At 46.6% G+C, this 17,543-nt stretch overlaps 1 long non-coding RNA gene across 2 annotated transcripts in view; it reads right to left on the bottom strand.

Moving 5' to 3' along the window:
- Window positions 1-17,543, bottom strand: part of LOC142903698 (uncharacterized) — a 65,564-nt gene that overhangs the window by 29,071 nt on the left and 18,950 nt on the right. Inside the window, exon 3 of one of the 2 annotated variants that reach the window (XR_012929282.1) lies at window positions 17,300-17,369. The exons of the other annotated variant lie outside the window; for it this stretch is intronic. This is a non-coding gene — a long non-coding RNA (uncharacterized LOC142903698). Of the gene's footprint in view, window positions 1-17,299; window positions 17,370-17,543 lie in introns of those variants that run through there. 2 annotated transcript variants of the gene reach the window in all.

Below are 17,543 nucleotides of genomic sequence, written 5' to 3'. Positions count from 1 at the left end.
TTTCACAAGCAGCCCGCCGGAGCCCCTCTCTGATTTTAAAGAGTGCTTTTCCATCTCGGCTGAGCCGCTGCTGTTAACACCGAGCCATTAAACGTCTCAAGATGCAAAAGAATATCTCGGCGAACGCCGCCCAGAGTCTGCGCTGCAGACGACGAGAGTGAAAGGTCTGTCATAGGTGGACAAACAAAACAACAGCATTGAAAAAAAACAAAAAAACTCATGCTTTCTATTTTAGCGTGCGCTCGCAACCCTCGGCTCAGTGTGTTTGCTAACAGGAATCCCTTTGAGGAGACACGTGCAAGGCGCCTGATGCGCTCGGCTGCTAATCCCTGAGGTACGAGCGAGGAAGGCCCCTCTGACTTGGAAAGGTCGAGGAGGTGGAGACCGGCGCGACCTCGCAGCGCCACCGTGCAGGCGAAGCGCGAGCGAGCGCCGAATGGGAGGCGGGACAGCAGCGAGCGGGGAGCCCGCGGGGACGGAGCGACCGCAGACGCCTCGGACGCTTGAACCCTGCGGTAAACCGGGGAAGTGAGGTTGCCGATCCCCGTTCACTTCTCCCCTCTAACCAAAACCACAGCTCATATGGTCGAAATTGATCGCGGATCAAAGTGAATAGCCAATTAGACACAGTCGTCCATCTCAGTTGCATTCCTCCCTCTGATCACTGTTGGCAAATGCACAGGAAACACTTTTGGCCACGTTTGCAAGGAGAAAATCCCAAAACCTGACCTCAGAACACTTCTTTCTTCAGAGTAGAGATAAGCTATGACTGCAGGGGATATTTTATTGGAAACATGCACAGGTTTTTTTTTTTTCCCTCCCACTAAAATGACCGTGTAGGTATTATGGAGCATTTTCATAAAGTCTAGACATTGTGGGGTGTCGTTTAGAGTCATTTGAAGGCATTACAACCAAAGCAAGTCTGTCCTTTCACTCTTGTCTTCTCCCTGTGGACACCTAAGAACCATGAACTCTTGTGGACCTGTGTGTGTGTGTGTGTGGTTGTGTGTGTGTGTGTGTGTGGTTGTGAGTGCGTGTTTGTGTGTGTGCGGTAGTTCATGACAGGGAAACTCTAGATGTGTCTGTTTCACTACGATACTGATACTAACAGGGTTGCCAGATCCAGTTCACAGCGTGTTAAGGCAAAGAAGAAGTCACCGTTAGAAAGAGAGCGCATTGTAAAGGCACAACCCGTGTGCTTTTACAAGTACATGCGCACACACACACACACACACATATACAGTAATACAGTCTGTTAATAGTTTTCCTGTTGTGTTTTGATAGAAGTAAAGAGAGAAGAAGGTATGATACAAAAATTAAGATTGACACGTATTGCAGCGATTTCGAATCTTTTCAAAACTTCAGTGTAACTGGTTGCATTTTGAAATTGAAAGCTAAAGTAAATATGATTACAACGTGTTTGTTTCAGTCAAATCTTTTTAGCAGTAGTTTTGAAACTGCAAAAATAGCCGTCAATTAAAGTTCCCACGGTGATCTGGAAATAGCGTTGTGTGATGTCACAAGGCGTGCAAATATCTCTGGCAGGTTAGTGGCTACAGCACAAATGGCGCTCTTGCTCTCCGTCAGAAAGCCAAAACCAAGTGTTTTAGCAGGTGACCGAAAACAGGGGGCTAAACGTTCCCCCTCTTTTACATTCCACAGTATTTTCTTGTATAATCAACTATGCAAGGCCGCTCCACTGGACTCTGAAATGAGAAATAAAGACCAAAAAAAAAAAAAAAAAAAGAAAAGGGTAGAATGTGAAACCATTAGGGGAGCTTCCTTCCGACTTGTGGCCGAGTAGTTTTTCGCTAGCTGAAGACTCACGTATACCCTCCCATTCCTGATGAGATCCCTACCCAGGACCACTCGGTGCTGACATGCTCACTGGTCCAGAAAGAAAGAGTGACAGTGCCAAGTATCAGTTTTGAAAATCAGAGCGCACGTCTTATGATACCAGTCCAACTCCCCCCGTCCTTGTCTCTTCACTACATACTTTACTCATTCCTGTTTTTTTTTTCATCCCCTTGTCTCGGGCAAAGGGGCTCTTGTAAAGTAACAGAGAGACACTGATCCCCCAGCGCAGCATCTGCTGACAAGCCAGCCTCCCATTCAGGCCTGGCTGGAGGCAATGGGCCACTGAAGAAACCCAATCCAGCTTGGCAGGGTCTCAACAATCGCTTCCTGCCCCATCCGGGCCCACACAGCTAAGTACTCTTAATTAAAGAGGTTAACTTGTCTAAGATGTGACCGGGAGGGGGGACAAAAAAACAAAAAAAACAATCACATCACTGTTTCCCTCTCATCCGACAAAAGAGGTTTCAACTCTGACATGGTGCGACGTGAGCGCTGATACCTCAACAATTACATTAAAGGGGGAGCGGGTGAAGGATCCCCTTTAAATGTCTCTTAATAAGAGCCCACCGCCCCACTTGGTCCAGATGGATGGGGGGATGGAGGGGAGAGAGAGAGTGTGATGTGCTCTTGGATGGTTTTTCAATCTCTCTCTCTCACTCTCTCTCTCACTCTCCAACTGCTCTGGGAGCCTGAAGGATCCGAGACTGGAGATGAGCAATTTTATTTTTTTTTTCTTCGTCTTTGGTTGGGTTGTCAGCATACATATTAATGGAGAGTCAGGTCATTGCCAGAGACATCTGTATTGGCCTGCAGGGCTGCCCGCTAAACGCCAGAGAAATTAGAAATGTAAATTTATACCCAGAGCTACACTATGAGAGATTCTTCTCTGTCGTCTTAGGCCGGCGAGCTGTAAGGGCTCCCACTCTCTGGAGGCAGCCCTGCGGAACCGGCTATTCATTGCAGATCGACCAGATTGCAAATGACAGACTTTGTACAAGAGGCCTGTTGTGTCTCCGCTGCAAAAACATGCAAAGCTCATTCGATTCAGCCGCCCTGCCTGCCGACCGGGCCTTTTATTGTCTGCGCAGGGTCGGGGACGGAGATCTGGTTCCTTCTGGGAACCCCTTCCACGTTCCTCCGTCCCTCTGGAGTGGTACAACTCCGACATTATCGCTTCCTCTCATTCATGCCGCATGTCTTTTTTGCAATTGTGTCCACAGTGGCAGTTAAAGGACGGTCGCCGGAAAAAATTCACCCATTAGAGACGGTTTCCTAAATTGCAAAGATTTTTCCAGCTTCAGTCCCGCAATGACCTCTGAGCAAGGTTTTCACGATGGATCGACCTCCCCCCACTTCCCAAACCCCCAGCAGCTCAACAGATGGCCTCCTTCAACTGCAACCTTTATTTTCCTCGCTGGCATATTTCAGAGTGCAGATTCACGCAAGGCCGAGGCAAACACGCTCAAGCATAGAGTTCCCTGAAATACACAGAAGCACTTCAATGAAAAGCAAACCTCGCCACCGAACAAGGGGGCCTGCCTTTGTTATCTGCCTGAGCAGATTTAGCAAATAACAGCCACAGGGTGGTTATTGCATAGAGGCAGCCTTGTTTTGGTTTTTTTCTCTGGTTTTGTGTTTTTTTTGTGTTTGCATGTTTGCTGAATGTCCTGAAGACAGATCTGCTCAGAGTTTCATCTTCTCCTTTATCGTCCCGGGGAACCTTGTCATAATTGCACTCGGGAGCATTTGAGAGCCATTCAATCCTGTGTCTACAGCGTCTAAGCAGAAGTAGAGCAAATCTCCCTTTAAGTGTCTATTGAGAGCTTTCCTATAAAGTCCGACGAGTGTCTCATCCATAAAAATAATGCTCCCTCTCATTTGTGTAGCGGTATTGATCAGGCCAGACAGTGCGTACACCCTAATGGTGCCTCAGCGGATTCAGACCTGCACTTCAACACGTCCACCAGTCAAGAGCAGTGTGTCAGAATTCCCTGACAAGGTCTCATTAGTTCAGTCAAAACACATTTGGCTATATGTCAGTTCCTGCGGGGTCCTGGGACTGGTTTTGTTATCATTAGCTGTCAGGACACAACTCATCTCTGGCTCCTATGCAAAGGCACGAGCCAAAACTTCTGATGGCAAAACAGCTGTGAATAATTCCCATTTTCATGCTAGGATTAACATTTATCCAATGAAGGAAGAAGAGAGGGCGAGAAAAAAAAACAAAAAAACAGCATGTTGATGTAATTCAAATTCATGTCCATAGGGTTTCCCCGGGAACATGACTGCAAAGACCTTGAACTTGGCGTGAGAGCGACGGTGGAGTGCCACGCTTGCTGCCGGTCGTCCTCCTTCTCTTTCCACCCCGTTTTCACCCCGCCGGGATCAATGCCCGGAGGAGATGCTAATCACCACAACAACATGCAGCAGCACAGCTCATTAGTGTACATGCACAGCTCACGCCGGGGCTGCTGTCTGCATTGTAACGGCGGAACATTAGTCTGTGTCACCGTGTGGAAAAGCTTTATCATTGATCCGCCGTGTGCCCCGCAGCTCAACGAGGAAGTCTGAACCGTAGGTCCCCGACTGCGCCGAACACCGGGCAACCCCAACACGCCCAGAAACCCCAGCTAGCCTCCTCCTCCCGTCCTCCGCCTAGCCTCCGCCTCATTTCTTTGCAGCCGGGCCTGCACTGCAGTCACATAATAAGCTATGATTGCTGCTCAATCTTTGTCTTCTTCACAGACAGCCCGTTCGAGGTGCCCGGACGCTGAATTGAGTTCTGCATGTAAAAACTCATTACTGCTGGATGATGGATGAAGTCTTTCTTCATAGCGTGCAGCTGTAATAAACAATCAATGGGGAAGCATGTGCTGCACAAATCATCTTCCGCGCTGCCTTACCAACATCAATATTCCGTACGAGGGGTTGTGTTTTTCAGTCCCGGGGTCAATACTAATAGACAAAAGCAAAGATTGGAAAGCTTCAAAAGAAGAATAGAAATCCATAGAAAGGAGGTGCGGTGCCGCTTGCAAGTGCGCAACCTTGAGGTGCAGCTCATGCGCTGTCCTGGTTCTGCACTCTATGTCTCACAATTAACAAAATAAACATCGGTGAACATGGAGTTTGAAACAAAAGTAAATTAAAACAAAGAAAGAATTATAGTGTTGTGAGCTGTTTTAAGCTAGCACACCAAATGCAAACACTGGCAAAGAGCCCACAGGAAACATCTTTTTTTAAAAAGGGGAGGCAACATTCGGAAGCTGATTGGACAACCACATCCAAACAGACCAGTCAGATTTACTGCTGTTGCTGCTTTGTGCCTGAATGCCGTGCTAAGATATTTCAAAACCACTCCGCAGTAAAGAAGAACAGCAGAGAGATGCCACGCAACAACAGGGTGAACAGGCAGACTCAACACAGGAAGGCCACAGAATCAAACTCTGGGCTCGAACCCATGACCCTTCTTGCTGTGAGGCAACAGCACTTAAATACTCTGCACAAGAGTGCACAATGTGTTCTTGCCGCTAAGGATCTTTCGCCTCCAATTATCTGTTATTACCTATTATACTGATGTACAAAGCAAAAATTGGAATGAAGTAATCATTGGAAACATGTATATTTCTACTTTTATTACTTATTTTAATGGCATCAGGTGATGGCATCAAACAGTTATGGAATAACGCGTAATTCCCTTGTAAATCAAACATGTTAATGGAGGTTACTTTGAAGCAACTTTTGTGTGTGGGCACAGTCGCTGGAAGCAGCGTCAAACAAATATTCCACACAAACATTTGTATGTGCCACCGAAGGGTTCAAACAAATCTCCACCCGGCAGTCAGTCCACTGGCAAGAGGCTTGATTTAAATTGATCTAAAGTGATTTTTCCACCTCAGTCTCCTCTCATAAGGCCAACACGCAGCCACTTGGCCCTCATAATGAAAGACTCAGAAGTTTTTGTATTTTAACTGGACTAAGTGCTGCCAAAATAGTGTCACCCAAGAAACTTAAGACTGCAGCCTGAGTCGAAGGAATGATTAAGTGCAATATGGAACGAAGAGTGTCAGATTCTCTTTTTTTTTCTTTTAACATCTGCAAGTTTAAGCCTTTTTTTCCAGTAAAAACAGCCCTCTGCTGAGTGAATGACAAAACTAGCCTACGCCTAATCAAACAGTGAGGACGGTAAATACAATGGAAGCAATCAGAAAGGCTCTCTATAGCATCAATTCACAACCATGGTAATGTTTAAGACCAGGTTTAACCAGAGTCCCTCTAATTGACCTCGAGAAACAAGATCAAGCTCTCTAAGAAACTTATTTTTATACCAAAGATTTCCTTGAGGAAAAAAAAAAATGAAGACTGTTGAAACCTGATCGTCTGTCTCTATCAGAAATGTGCAAAACCTTAAGGCAAACTATGGATGTGGCTGTAGCCTGTTTGAAATATGGTAACACTGCATCCCTGAGGATCCACACAGCAGCTCAATACTTTAGCCACTCAAAGGTATTGCATGGCAAACAATGAATTGTGTGACTGACGTTTTTTTGTCAGAGATTATTATCCAAATGTGCAATTCCGATTCATGTAACGTCAAGGGTTCAAAGACACATAGGAACCATAAAATAGAAAGAATTTGGTCTGTAATATACAATAGTATTCAGTAGTATTCAGCAGTAGCAGTAGTCAGTAGTGAGACTGGCTCATTCGAGCCAGCCTTGCCCCAGGCTCAGTCCTTAATTATGGTGTCAAAACAAAAGCGACAAGCCAATAAAAGCTGGCTTCCTGCATTGGGACAACAGTTAAGTGGGGATTTATAAATTTTAACCCTGGATTCAATGTTTCCATACTGCTTCTGTTATTCCAAAAGATCTCTGTGCGAGGGAACAAAAGTCCAAACCGCACAGAGAAAACAGCCAAAAAAAAGAAATCCCACACATCTTCATCTGCATTCAAATGTTTTGCCGCAGCCACGGGCATGTTCTTCATTCAAAGTGTGCACTAACAGATGCCCGAAATACAGTTTCCAATATCCATATACGCTCGACACAACAATACAGCCTGAAAAACAGTCTCAGCACTCCTTTGTCCAACAACAATGGCCATCGTGGGCAAAACATCCAATGACAGAAATTGTCAAGACCATGAGAACCAATACGAGAAACATCAAATCAAGGAACTGTTGAAAAGGTGCTAATCTCGTCGGCCGCGTCTCGGGTCACTGTGCTCATTCTGCTTTCATATTACTCAGAATGAGGCTGCCAATGACTGAAATGCACGATCGCATTGTCACCATCCCTCAGCAGAACCGTCCAGGCTGAACACCCAGAACCAGCGCGCCTCACGCTCCAGCAAAAAGCTGAAAACATGAGGCCGGTGTGTTTATGTCCTCTTTAATTGCACTGAAGTGGAGTGGGCGCAATATCGCGTATCAGCAAAACAGATTGAGAGGAGAGACGCCGCGGATTCAGAGATTACGAGTGCGCAGCCTTCCATAAGAGGAGAACAATCAACAGATGGCCGCCGCCATCCGAGGGCCCCTTTTAAATAACCCCTGAAACGAGCTTCAAATTATAGTAAACACTTTCATTAAAGGAAACGGGCTCGTCTGATTTGCTGCCGTTTTTTTGTTTTTTTTCCTTTTTTCTTTTCTTTTCTTTTCTCGCTCCGTCGTCCCGACACGTGTTTCCTCGCACTCTGTGGCTCCAGCTTTTTCAGACTCTATTTTTCAGCGACCGATATGATCTGTTATCGAATTCACAGCTCAGAGTGCCAGACTGTTAATATCCTCTCTTAACACTCACACACACACACACACACACGGGAGAGGAAGAGGGAGAGCTCTAAGATTTAAATGGGGGGGGGGGGGCACTCTTCTGTATTCCACGTAAGGACTGATGCTACTCAACAAAATATATATATTCAGCGATTAAACTTTTATTTGGTGATATGAAAGTTTCCATCGCCGACATGTGCGCCAGGAATAATAAAAGGATTTAGAACGGACCTCATCGACGGTGTCGGAAAGGTCCTGGCGTGTTTCTGCACGCTGACCGACTCCACTCCAAACAGAGGAGGCATCGTTTGCATGACCGCAAGTCCACCGCACTTCAGTCGGATGTAAATACTCCTGAAAACTACAGGAGTATTGGACAAGGTAAACAGTGGAGTCACTGCTGCTGCTGCTGCTGCTGAGATGAGCTGGAAACACACACACACACACACACACACACACACACACACACACACACACACACACACACACACAGCAAGTGTTTTTCGTCATATTTGGTTATACAGTCGTGAATGGATGGATGGATTGTGGGGGCTAAAAAATACTCTAACCCTAGTTTGCAGTGTGTCCAGAGTATTTCCAGAGTACTACTACTCTCTGCAGTTTGCTGGCCTTTTCTTTTTTTTTTTTCACTCCTGGACAAAGCCTCTCTCAGCCTCCACGAGATGGATGGCCGTCCTCGTGATGAATGCTGCCAGCTCGGCTGATCCTTCCCCTTTTTTTGCCAACAGCAGATAATGGTTTTCACTTATCCTGTGATTTATCCCATCGCAAACTTTTTGCACAATCACCGCTGCCAGGCGATAAATCCCCAGGATGCCGGGCGGTTTTCCGTCTGAATTTACCCCGATCAGCACCCTCAGGTTGACATTTGTGTTTCCTTTCAATGTGTCTCAGAAAAGCAACTTGATGAATGGCGGTCAAAATCTGGCTCGCACACCCGGCTCGCCGCGAGGAGGAAGAAGCTGCATCGAGACATCCGATACGTCTCAGGCGATGGTGCGCGTGCAGCGTCAAACGTGCATTTTAAACTTTGTTAGAACGCACTTTAAACTATAAAAGTCTCACATCTCTCACAGCTTGGATTCTTCACCAGTGCAAGTCCACAGCGGAAACTATGTGTGAAATATGAAGCGTGTAAGATGTTTATATGCATATAATGTGCGTTTAATTCATCTGTTCCCTGATGCTCAATCCTGCTCTATCGCTGAATGTAAAGTACACATTTCTTCTCTTGTTTATCCATCCAGACCTCTGTTTCCTCTGCCAGTAATGTATAATACATGCTTGGTAGGAGTTCTCAGCACTAAAAGAGACATTTTCTAAAATAATTATTACTTAAACCCCCGCGCATGTTAGAGGTCCTGATCCAGTGGAAACTATTCAAGCGTATGATATGACTCGTTATGGCTATAACAGTGCGCTGTCGTGTTGACTTAGTTTTTAGAAAGTGGTAAGCGCCTTCTCAGAAAGAGCCCCCAAGTGCACCCTGCCGTTTGCCAAATCACAGCCACAAAAATTGTTCCTCAGAATAAATTTAGTTCGGAATTGTGAGAACAAAAATCGTGGAAGGGAGACGACTTCCAAGAGATTAACGGTGTGAAAGAAAAAAAAAAGTGGGTAGCCGACTAACTTCTGCCCCCTGGTACAGAGAAGGCTTCAACAAACATGCTCGGTCACCCCTGACCCAGATCTACAGCCTGACCATCTAGGTGTGTGTGTGTGTGTGTGTGTGGATGGAGGACACACACACACACACACACGCACACACACACACACACAGACACTTGCAGGTCCACCCTCTAAACACATGCATAGTGTTGTTGAATAATGCAAGACTTTGCCTCAGAGTCAACATTCACGTTAACAGCCGTCAGTGTGAGGCGTTCACACTGAGGAGGAACTCCTCCTCCTCCTCCTCCTCCTCCTCCTCCACCTCCTCTTCTCAGCTCTCCATCTCAGAATTACTTACAAGGAGCCCTGCAAGTAAATCAATCAGTGATTGACAGTAAATTAGGGCGGGGAAATTAAGGACACCATAAAACCTAATGGCTCACTGAGCTGTTTTTAATAAGAATTTCTTGTACGGGCTCACTCTCTATATCACCGTTGTAAAAAGCTCCTCAGAAAGTGAAGCAGAGATCATATTGAACAAACAACCCTCACAGTTAGTGTTAAATATAAAGTTTTATGTCAAGCATATGTCAGAGTATGCACGTGTTTATCTGTTTGAATGACCAATTTTATATCCAAATTTACCATGATGATAATGCAATACGGCTGGATTCTTTGCTTCACATTATCGTTAGAATGCAACTCATGTGATGGAGAAAATGTCATAAATATTTAAGGGCGGCAAGGCTGCGAGTTTCACTGCCCAAATATCTTGTGTTCCTCTGCCGGGAGAGATTTTCTATTAGCGGCTACATGAGAAATAACCGCAGCCAGCAGTGGAGCGAGACAGAGAGGAGTGCGCGCCGCCTTAAACCCGTATCATCATTCTTCGATTTAATGGTATCCCTCCCCCCCATCCCCTCACCCCATCCTTTAATTTGAATCAAATGGACTAGAATGTAAAACAGCATCCAAATGAGCTGGCGGAGCGTCTGAGGGGCCTCGGCAGAAGATAGAGAGAGCGAGCTGTAAACGACCTTGCTGGTGGAAACGACGTCTGTGGGCGAACGCTCAAACTTCTTTTTTACAGCTCTGTTTGTAATCACTTGAACTATACCGTTTCATTTAGTCTCGCCTCGGTGGCAGAGTCGCAAAGCGGAGGGAAAAAAAGAGGAAGAAGCAGAAAAAACCCAGAGCCTCCAAATTGAACTCGCACCAGTTTAGGAGAAACATACAGCAGAGATCCAGGAGGAGGTCGAGGAGGAGGAGGAGGAGGAGGAGGAATGCGGCCCTCGCATGCGATGACTTCTGGTTCATGCGTCGCTGGCACACGTGCGCCTACGTGTGTCAGCGTGCGCTCCCACGGGCTCTTGTGTACACACGGCGCAGCCCACTGCTCCGTCTTCATCACCGAGGGTCAGAAGTCTCCATTCTTAAGAGCAGCATGTTTGTTTGCGCCCGCCTGCCTGCCTGCCTGTGTGCGCTGTGTGTGTGTGTGTGTGTGTGTGTGTGTGTGTGTGTGTGTGTGTGCGCAGCGCGACCATGGACGACTAATCCAGGTGCTCCCCAGAAGGAAAGATAAAAATCTGCCGCCCGCCTGTTGGGCCTCTGGATCTGCCAACAGCAGAGAGAGTTTGACCCCGGCGACCCGCGCCCAGGTTCCCCGGGTTGCCGGGTTGCGTTAAATGGCTCAGACTTCCGAGGCAGGAATCCTCCTCCCACCACAACCACCACCACCACATGTGGCCGGGGGAGAGGCGCTGGAATCCGTCTCATTTAAAATTTACACGTCGCGAAACCTTTTTGTTAGCGTTAGCGCGGCGGAATCGCGAGGCGCTCATTTGGCTGCGCGTCTCATCGCAGGGCGGCTACATGGAAATGGACTAAAATGCCTCCCGTCAATTACCCCCAAACAGAAAACACATGTTTCCCTTGGAACCCCCCCCCCTCCCCGCCCGACCCCCTCTTCCTCCGCTTCCCGCTCTACACGCTGCAGTAATTTCCAATTCGCATTGTAATATACGGCCGAACCATGAGGCCTGCAAATTGCACCCACCCCCCCACCCCCCACCACCACCACCACCACCCGGCTGGATTTTGCCTAAATAATTTTGCAAAAATGCCAGACGGTGGAGGAGCTGCTTGGGCTGAGTCACTCTGCTGTGGGCGGCGTTCACGCCAATGTAAGAAAATGCGGCAGTCACCTACAGTGTTCGGCTGGGGTGGCAGGGGCCAGGATCAAGCTGCTGATCCACTCGCACGTAAATGAATTAATAAATGTATGAAGTGGCCCTGTGGGTAAAACATTATTGGTCACGGTCAAATGCTTTTACCAGATATTTAACTGAAACACACACAATTGAAACCACATTAGTCGGCGCAAGTAGGGGGTGGCGGGGGGGGAATGTGCACGCACACACACACACACACTCCCATTTGTCCGTCGGCATGTGCGGCGGCCACACATGCTAATGTGCGGGTTGAGAGTGCGAGTCCCGGCAGACCTGCTTTTGCTTAAAGATGGCACGATAAAAGGGGGAGGGGTCGGGGGGGTCAGACGAAGGGAAGCCTGGAGCTGGTTAGCGGCTGCCGACAAAAACGCAGGGAGAGGCCTGCAAGGTTTTTATCAGACGCACATGCGCGTCGGGAGGACGCCGTTTAGATTTCCCAGAATGGCGAGTGGCTCGCGCTCGGGGAAGGGAAAAAAAAAAAAAAAAAAACAAGGAGGAAAACGTAAGAACGAGTCGGAGCCCAAACACCCGAGAAGGGAGAAAAAAAAAAAAAACTAAACTAAAGAAAACCCAGGCAGCAGCAGCGCTGGTAAATTCTGAGGTAGGGAATTCTGAGCGGAACAAAAACAGCAGCCAAAGTCACCCCACTGGCCCCCGCGCCGCTGCTCAGCCGCTGGTAATATGTCACGGTTTCATTGTGTTTGTAATCTGATAAGGTTTTACGGTTCCTGCAGCTATTAGCATCATCCATCGCGGGCCGAGGTGGCGGCGGCGGTGACGGCGGCAGCCCGTGGCGCTGACCTCGCACGGATCCCACGCTCCTCGGCCGCTGACAGATCGACTCCAGAGTCCCGCCCCCTTCAGACGGCTTCCTGGAGGAGGAGGAGGAGGAGGAGGAGAAGAAGGAGGAGGAGAAGAGGGAGGTGGGGGCCGAGTTGTGCTCCTGCAAAGAGGGACGGACGCCAGCATGTTTTGTCTCCCCCATGAGGTGGCGGGCCGACCTGCCCGGGTTTCTGTGCACTCGCCTGGACCTCCCTCTGTGCGTCTCCCTCCTCTTCTCTTTCTTCCTCCTGCCTTTCATTTCACGTCGCTCCAAACCAAAACAGACACTGCTCCGCTACGCGGCCGGCGGAGGGAGGGAGGGAAGCGTCGACTGCGTTTGAAATTCATATCTCGAGCGCGGCTCGGCTTTTCAAAACACCGACTGTTTGCCTTTGCAGGCCAGCGATGTGAGGTTAATTTAATTTTGAAAATATGTTTATATCGCCGCACATCCCCGCAAGATGAATTCCAAACACCACGAGGCTTCAGTGGTACTTTGTCTTAAATTCGACCCATGTGCTTTGGATTTGTACCTTGTCTGCCTTGACACGCTCCAGAAATGCCATGAAATCCTCCATTTGACGTGTCGGCGCGGCCAGCAGATCGCCGCCACTTAAGCCTTTTTCGTCAATAGCACCTCAGAGTGGAAGACAACGGGCCTACGACGTAAACCCACGCAGCAGTGAGATGGGTTTAATTATGCTAGGATGAGATAAGTATCATCTTCCCATACTGGTGTGGCTGGAGGAACACTGAAGTATTTATTCTCTCTTTTTTTCCCCCTCTCTCTCTAGGAAATGATTCCCTGGCAGAAATGATTAAGGATTTAAATCATTTTTCTCCTCCTCGGCATTAGAGGGCTGGAACGGGGCCTCATCGCTCTCCTCCTGCCCACCTTTCTCGTGGGGGCTGAATTAACTGGAAACATGTTTCCACCGCTGATACGTATCAGAGAGGACAGGCCACAAGATTACTTTGGATCTTAAAGCTGCTTCTTTTTTATTTTTCATTTTGGATGGAAGATAAGCGAGGGTTGAACAAACACGGCCAAGCCGCTGCCGCCCCGCCGCCGATGGAGGGTCAACATACTTCTGCCGCTCTACAAAGGGGAGTCCCGCAGAAAGAAAAACTCTTTACACCGCATTTATCCTGGTTAACTCGATCACCTCGGAATTCAAATTTCTGGTTAGACACGCAACGTCTCTGTTGGATGCGGATGAAAAAGGAAAACACAACAAAACTGATGCCAGCCATGTCTGAAGTGACGGAATTCCGCATCCTGCTGATGGTTATGGGGGATACGTTATAATGCTGGCTGGCGAATTGGCCAGTGGACATGCTGAAGCTCTAAACACTTCTCCCCGTTAGTAGTTACTGATGCCTGATGAAATGAAAAGTCAGTGAAATGATTTATTTTACGGTGATGAATAGTTGAAAACAGGAAGCAAAGCCGAAATGATTAGTTTCCTCTGAGTGGGCCAGCAGCCAGCGCCACTGTTACTACTATTACTGTTCTTAATATGGCACATTGTCATGTCTTTATATTTTCCTCCAGAAGTAGAATGTTTTTTTTTGTCTATAAACTAAACAGGGGAAAACATCCTATTTGGTCTATTTTTTTTTTTTTCTTTGTTTGAACAAATATTTCAGAGTGCAGTTTGGAGTTCTGTACCTCAGCTCAAATCTGTAACAACAAGTGTGTAATTCTTCAACAAGGGTCCATGACAAACACGGAAAGGCGATAGCAATGTTTACACCCCCCCCGATGACTGAAAACTAACCACTCGAAAAAAAAATATCTAACAAAAACACTTCAGCTGAATGATAACAAACTGGGATCCCGATGGCTAACGCGACAAAACAGTTACTTACAACACGGTTAAAATGTATCGCGTTAAACTCAATCACTTTACATATGAACCCATAAGTCAACTCGCTGTAGAGGTCTTAAGGTGAGCGCCCAGCAGGCACCGCGGTGGTGCTGTGTTTCGCACCGTCACCTCAGAAGAAGAATGTCCCGGGTCCGACCCCCCCGGGGGTCCAGGGAGCCTTTTCTGTGTGAGGTCTGTCGTGTTTCCAACACATGTTCCCATTTCTCTGCATGTCATCAGAAACATGTATCACAGGTTAAAAGGGCAATGTGCAATATATTTTTGACCATTAGGTGTCACTGTTCTGTCCTGCAAGTAAAGACAAAAACAAGACGACTCCCTGCAGTTCCTCACTAGGTGACTTGGTATTACTTTTCCATTGAAAAGGCGACATCATGAGTAACATTGTACTCAGTCGCTGCTTCGTGTTCTTCACCGATAACAGTGCTGGTAGCGAGAGCAGCTCTAAAAGCCGGGAGGCAGAGGAGGGTCGTAGCATTAACAAACTCACACATTCAGCCCTGAGAGTAGACGGCACAAAGACAGAGGTGAAAAAAAACACACAGACGTAACTTTCTACTCCACGTGTCATAGAATCAAGGATTCTATACAGTGCAATGCAGGGGTTTTTTCTGATCAGCCTGATAAGATGAATTTTCCATTCAAAAGGCACTAATGATATTCTGGGTCTGGTTCCATGGCAGCACACGGCACCTGCAGAACACAAAGGCTCACAGGGAATAATGTCACTTCCCATCATCTTGCCCATAAAGTATTTTCTTCCCTTTCCAATTCGCCTGTGGCACATAACTCCAGACATCAGCTCTCACAAGTACATTGAGACAACAACTCTAAAAAAGTGCCCAGAATGTTGAAAAGTCTCAAAAAGTAAAACAAAAAATTTAAAAAGGCCAAAAAAGTTGTAAAACAAGAGTTTGGACTGAGTGACGATCCTGCTAAAAGATGTTTTTATATTTTGTAATGAAAAAAATAGAAAAATTGATGGCATTTTTAGCAAAAAATACATAAATAAATAAATAAATAAATAAATAAATAAAATATTGGCACTAGTACATCAATGATCAAAATTGTCAACTTTCAGTACAACGCCCAGTGGAACTTGTGAGATAGATAGATAGATAGATAGATAGATAGATAGATAGATAGATAGATAGATAGATAGATAGATAGCACTTGCACTCAGGTTGGCTTTACAGCAGCTTAACTTGTGAAAGATCGCTGACGTCGAGTTAAAGGACAATAAATGAAACCTCGGGTTTTCTGCCACGTCATCCCTGTGGGTGGGGGGACCGGAGTGTTTCTCCAGCTGTTTTGCATCACGGATAATGAGATGCTTCCCTTGACCCCGGCAGTTGCTTCCAACCTGAAGCAGATCGATGAGAGTCCCACCTCTGAACCTTTTTCTGGTTCCGGGCTCAACGTTAAGTGGCTCTGCATCTGGAACAGAGATCACAGCTTTGGGACGAGGACGTGGCCAAACACTTTAGCGCCTTGTGAGACACTGCCAAGCCACCAGCGTGGCCGACCTCCTCCGCAAGTCTCCACCAGGACAGAGACGAACTTGGTGTCTTGCGTGAGGTCATACGTGAGTTGCACTCAGAAGAGAAGAACTCGCTATCTGTACCTTTCATTCCATGCCACTCGCATCCCTGAACATTAAACAAATGCCTCTCTTTATTACGGCCTTCGATCTGGAGAAGGTATCAAAGCACACGTGTTTTCTTTTTGTTATTCTTTTGTGGAAGTTGGACATAAATTCCAAATAATGTCTTTAGAGGCCCTCCCAACATTCCTTAGGTGATCTCCCAATGATTTACAGCTGCTCTTCATCAGAAATGTAGGTATTACAGAGCGACGGCTTCAGTGGGGAAAAAGGGCGATTAACAGGACGTTAGCTGTAGAGTTTTCTCCTATAGGTCCCTTCAGTCCTTCTCTGAAATGGTCCCACGGGTGACATAATAGCAATCGATGCACTTTTCAGCCGCACAGCCATCGTGCGGACCCGCTCCATGTAATCCACGTAGAAGTTCATATTGTCTCAAACTGAAATTCATTTCATCAGAAATTTACTGGCACATTCCATTTCTGTGTAAATACAATATGTGCTGAGGATCAAATCGCCAATTTCAGTAATGTTGTGTTTGAGTTTTTTTTGTTTTTTTTTTATTCTTTTCTCAGTAAACAGCATTTTCCAGTAAGCTCCAAAGAAAAACACAAGATGAGTCCAACAGCGGATAATGAGTGTGCAACATGAATTATACAGGCCCAGCAGGGAGCACAGTGCCTGTGCCACAGCTCTTATCTTCATTAGTGAATCTTATAAGCCCAGTAAGTTGAGGACCATAAATATCAGTAATTAGCCTTCTTGGTTTAAAAGCATGAGATCATCAGATTCAAAGCGCATCCAGACCCCGCTGGCAAGATAAAAAGCTCCCTCAGCTGAGTTTTCCAAACTTGTCAAGAGTTCTAATTTTGCGATACAACCCCCTTTTCTTTTGTTTTCCTTTTTCAAAAACAAATAAAAGACGAAATATTATTTTGTGGGGAAAGAAAGGCAGCGCTATACGGAGAATAGCTAATCTTTGTGTAGCTCATAAAACTTCACATTGCCCATAATTGAGGCGTTTATTTGTGAGCCATTCGGTGCCACATGGATTGTGCATGAAGTGTGCACTTGCTGATAACCTACACCACACGTGCACTGCATGTGTGAGTATGTCTCTATCGCGTGAGCACTGGAGGTTCAACGTCGTTAAGGTATAGCGGCGTTCCAGTCCGGTTTCAGTTGTGGCTTTGTGTGAGGCCATGTGGCAGGAACTGGAGCTGAAATCAAAGTCTCACTTTGTTGCGCCGTTCCATCTATATATAGTCAAAAGTCTGCTGGAATTTAACGAGCACATTAAAGGTGCCGCATCGGCCAATTTGAAGAATGTATGCATATTCAGCCGCCTTTGCCAAACGTTTAGTGCAGCTTTGTAGACTGTACTTTGAGAAAGGGGCATGAATCCTTACACTCACTCGACACTGTATTTAGAGAAGCAGATTATTTTGTGAACCAATCGAGGTCATTAGGAGAACAAAACAACAAAAAGGTTTTGCACTGCGCGTACACAATAACAAAGCAGCTCCCCTCAGTGACCTCTGGTGTAGCAGGTGCTGCACCTGTACGGAGGAAACAAGATTATAACCAGTGTAACACAACAATCGCCATTTGAGCGACAACGTCAAGCAAGAGAGTAAGCCCTTAATATTGCGACACTCTTGGCATTTCTCCTGTGTCGTCGTGTTTTCCCTGTGATTTAAGGCGTAGGCTATTATTTCAGCAAGCTACGTTAC

This window comes from Nelusetta ayraudi, unplaced genomic scaffold, assembly GCF_046127955.1.
Source record: "Nelusetta ayraudi isolate G7.1 ecotype Tasmania unplaced genomic scaffold, CSIRO-AGI_Nayr_v1 ptg000116l, whole genome shotgun sequence".
Classification (NCBI taxonomy): domain Eukaryota; kingdom Metazoa; phylum Chordata; class Actinopteri; order Tetraodontiformes; family Monacanthidae; genus Nelusetta; species Nelusetta ayraudi.
The sequence above is the reverse complement of the archived record's forward strand: the minus strand, read 5'-3'. Positions and strand labels throughout refer to the sequence as shown.